The sequence below is a fragment of the Monodelphis domestica genome, chromosome 6 (genome assembly GCF_027887165.1).
Source record: "Monodelphis domestica isolate mMonDom1 chromosome 6, mMonDom1.pri, whole genome shotgun sequence".
Classification (NCBI taxonomy): domain Eukaryota; kingdom Metazoa; phylum Chordata; class Mammalia; order Didelphimorphia; family Didelphidae; genus Monodelphis; species Monodelphis domestica.
Genome location: NC_077232.1, coordinates 51,641,065 through 51,646,170, shown reverse-complemented (window position 1 = coordinate 51,646,170; position 5,106 = coordinate 51,641,065).

Sequence of the window (5,106 nt, the reverse complement as noted above, 5' to 3'; positions counted from 1 at the left end):
TTGGGAAATATTAAGGGACTTCTGGGAGATAAAGTCCAAAGGCTCAAGATCTCCATTTATACATCCTACACATCTGAAGTTTCTTATTTCTTATTTCTGTCCTTATATCTCTTCTTAACAAGAGTTTGCACACACCTCTTTCAAAGCAGGAATGAAGAATGATTTTCTGCTTCAGATCTCTCTTCATTATTTTCTTCATCATCTTAGAAAGTATTATATAAATCCATCAGATTTTCAGATTTGAAGTTTGGGTTACACAAAGAAAAGCTCATTTGTGGTTTCAGATCTTAAGGAGCTCATCCTAAATGAGAAAATCATCATCCAAATATATAGCATGTATACACAAAATATATGTTATGCAACATTTTCAATGGAAATTAACTCAGAGGAAGGAGACAAGTATAGTGGAGGAGGAGGGAGAGACAGACAGACAGACGGAAACAGACAGAGAGAGAAAGAGAGAGAGACAGAGACAGAGACCAGGAACAACTTCCTATAGTGGTATACTTGACCTGAATCTTGAATGAAGTCATGGAGACTAGGAGGTAAAACTGAGGACAAAGAGAATTTGTGACATGGTGGCAACCAGTACAAATTCAGAGTCAGAGATGAAGTGTAATGTGTGAAGAGCAATAGATAGGTCAATTTAGCTGTATCCCTACAGTCATAAAACACATTGAAGTACTGTATATGAAAACTGGGAAGGTAGGAGGAAGCCAAGTTTTGATGGGCTTTAAGTGGCCAACAGAGGATGCTATATTTGATTTTGGAAGTAATGGAAAGCCATTGGAGTTTATTGTGTATGAAGCTGATATGGTCAAACTTACTCCAGGAAAGTCACTGGCAGCTAAATAGAGCATGATTGTAGTGGGAAGAAATTGGAGTAAGAGTCACCAATTAAAAGACTATTACTATAACAATTTTTATTTTCATAAAAACAAAATATTTTAATAATAGCATATAGAACTGAGACATTTATTAGGTTAATAATTAAGCCCAGTAGTGTCAATACAAATCAAGAAGCACTTATTAAATATCTATTATGTGCTAGGCATTGTATTATGTATTAAGGGTTGGAAATAAACAAAACAAGACCAAAAGATAGATGACAAACATACAAACAAAGACAAAAGAGACACACAAACATACACTCCTTACTCTCAAAGAGTTCACATTCTAATGGGTATTATTGAAAATATCATGTGCAATCAAATATGAAGAGGATAAATTAGAGATAATCAACAGAGAGAAGGCTTTGGTATCAAGAAGGAATATAATGATCTTTGGGGAAAGAGCATTGTACTTAGAGTACAAAGGCCAGAGTTCTAATCTATTTAGACATTTACCTATATCTAGCTCAAAAATCTTAGAAAACTTGTTTAAAATTTTTGCTTTTTTAATGTCGAATTTTAATGTCTTATAAGATCTGCCTTAAATGCTCTGAGATCCCTGATTTCCAATGATTGGGAAAGCAGGAAAGTTGTTTTCATAATAGTATAACCTTGACTTGTTTGCAAGATGAAAGTCTGGGAAGAAAAAATATCCAATGAAAAAAATGTTTTGGTCTTCTAGTTCAGCTTGTAGCTCTTTGTTGTTGTTATCGTTATTAACTGTGATTGTCTTAAAGCAATGTAAAAACTCATGTAACAGATCTGAACCTTTCTTAAGTCTATATTATTTAAGGGGCCATATCCTGCAACATGAAATATATCACACCATTTTCTACCTCTGACATCATGAAATGCTTTTTGTTTTCAACACACATACATACCCCAAGTTCTCAAGTACACATTATAAATTTTCATTGTTTATTTTTAATCACAAAGGAGAAAAGATTGACCATAAAAAATCAGACTCACTGATGGAAGGTACCTTATAGGTCACTGAGTTAATCTCCTCATTTTGCCAACAAGAAATTTGTAATTGGTGGGAATTCAATGGTTTGATTAAAGTCACACAGATACACAATATTAAGGCTACCATTTTAAACCTAAGCCATCTAACTCCAAGCCCATATTCTGGCATATCCAGTAGCATAGTCCATGCAACTCTACAGGCTTTCTTTATTTATTATACAATTGGAATTCTATAGCTAGAAGAAGGCATGCAGATCACCTGCCCAACTCTCTTCTTTGTTCCTCAAATGATGTAGTCAAAGCCCAAAGAAATTAAATGACTTAACAATATCACAAAACCAGTTAATGGCAGAACCAGAACTAGAATCTAGCTCTCCTGTCTATTTTAGTGTTCTTAAAAAAAAACTTCATTAGAAATACAGTAAAAACTTAAGTACAACAAATAATAAATCTGATTTGGGATTCAAATGTGATGATCCTAAGAAAAGATGAAAGATAGAAAGCAATCAATAGAATGAATGTATAAAGATTAAAATTAATATCCAATACTCCAAGTATTATATTTAATACTATTTATTAATATCAACTTAGAACAAAGGGAAAGAAAAATCCAGAGAAAAGCTTCTTTCGTCAGCTACTCCCTACCTCCATGTGCATCCAGCTAGAGCTAGCCTGGGAGAGAGAGCCAAAACCATAACTGAATACCAAATTAACCAATGATGCACATACCAGAAAAAGGGAAAGGGAATTATGGGAAATGTAGTTTCTAGGATTCAAGATTCTAAAAAATACAAATGCTTTCAAATGCAAAAAGTTAGTATAATTTGCATGAAGAAATAAAAAAATTAAGAAGTACAGCTATGTTTGCACAAACAGGGAAAGAAAATATAGGTGTCAATATGGCTGATGGGGGTTCAACTCCAGAAATATTGAGACTAAAGCAAGGTAATAGAGAAAAGCTTTAATAGAGGAAAGAAGCAGTAAAGGGGAGTCTGATGCTAGTAGAGGTGGCTGCAGAGTCCCACCAGGGTCAGGGATCATGAGATCTTATAGAATTAGGGTTTCAAGGGTAGAACAACTAGGGTCACCTTTATTGGTTGTCTTTGGGGAGGGTGAATTACCTGGATTAATTGAATTGGATGTCCCTGAGAAAGGTGGGGAGTCCCAGTCTCTGGGGGTGAGGGGATACTGGAAAGTCCTGAGTTTTTGGAATGTGTTGTTGGCAACCATTAACTGTCCCCTACAAAACCTGACAGGAGTTGCTTGTTGGCTTCCCATTGCCTAGCTGGGGTTTGTTGACTTCCTGTTGCCTAGCTGGGGTTTCTTAGCTCCAGATTTATCAATTTTAACAATAGGGAACTTCATATCTTTACTACCACTCCGTAGGATTATTTTCAATCTTAATTGAAATAACTAGCTCTAAGTTGTCCAGGCTTCCAAATATCTCTTCCTTCATGAAGCCTTTCAAGTCATTTGTTTGTTTTTTCCTGCTGCTGATAATTCTTCTGCAATATTATCATCGATCTGCTTTATGTGCATTTTATAATTACATGTTTATAGATGGTAATTTTGAATATGTTTATATATCTATAATATGACCCTGCTAGAATATAAGCCCCAAGAGAGCAGGAACAGTTTCATTTTTTATTGTAATATCCCTATCACCTAGTTCCGTGCCTGGCGTATAATAGAGACTTAATGGAAATTTGCTTCTTTGATTGATTGACCAGACTTGGCTCATGATGAAAAACTGTACATGTCAACTTCATATCTAACAGAGAGACCAAGGGCTTGGCCCCTGTTCTCATCCTCTCTAAGGCTTTTCATGTACAAGGATAATGTCACATTATATAATGCCTCAAAATGTCCAACTGAAAATTTGACTATTTTAACATTTGCCTTCTCTGCGGTATTTCAAAGGAATCAGCTTTTCAATATAGCAAGCTGTGTTCACTCCTTTTCAACTAGAACCACTCATTGATGTTTATTGTAGTTTCTTGAATGTGTCTAAAAGAATTCTCTGCCTTCTTCATTACTATTTTTTCTGGTAATTATTTTCTCTTTCTAACTGGTCTCCTCTCAAATTTGAATGGTTTTAGGGACTCCAAAAAGCAAATATGAAGATTATAAGCTGTCTTTGCTGATATATACCAGCTCAGTGACCCAGCAACTTTATTCTGTTTAATCACTTTTCTTCTTACCTTCTGCATCTCTGAGCATTAGTACTCAGAAATCAAAGAAACCCTTAATGTATGTCAACTCTCTCCAATCAAAAATAAATGTGCCCCATGCTAACATGCCCAGTGGTAAAGATAAACTCATTCTGATCCAGGAAATATTTATTATTTTATTTTTCCCAATTACATGTAAAATTTTTTTAACTTTTTTTTAATCTTTAGTACCAAATTCCCTCTCTACTTTCCTCCTCTCTTCTCTCACCATGATAGTAAACAATTAGATATTCTATAAACTGCTATATGCAGAATATATTTTCATATTATTCATGTTGCATATGAAAAAACGCCAGATTTTTAAAGTAAAATAAAGAAAAATATTTTACATGTACTCAGATTTGATCAATTCTTACTCTGGAAGTGAACAGCATTTTTCATCATAAATCCTTCAGAAATGTCCTGGATCATTTATTGCTTATAAAAGCCATATAATTATCAATTGATTTTTAAATAATATTACTGTTATTGTATACAGTGTTCTCCTCGGTCTGTTCATTTCACTTTGTATCAGTTTAAGTCTTTCTAGTTTTTTTTCTGAGAGTATCCTGATCATCATTATTAATAGCACAATAGTATTCCATCACAATTGATATGCAGCACCTCCATTTGCAATTATTTGCCACCATAAGAAATATTTTGTACAGAAAAGTCTTTTTCCTTTTCTTTCATCTCTTTGGGATATAGACCTAGTAGTGGTAATGCTAAAACAAAGGTATACACAGTTTTATAACACTTTGAGTTTAGTTACAAATTTTTCTCCAGAATGGTTGGACTTGTTCACAACTGCACCAACAGTGTATTAGTATTCTAGTTTTCCACATCCCCTTCAACATTTGTAATTTTTTGTTACTGTCAAATTAGCCTATATGATAGCATGGAGTGAAACAACCTTGTAGTCATCTTATTTTGCATTTTTCTAATCAAGTCATTTACTGAAATTTTTCACATGATTAAAAGACAGCTTTGATTACTTTGAGAACTGCCTTTTCATCTCCTTTGACCATTTATCAGTTGGG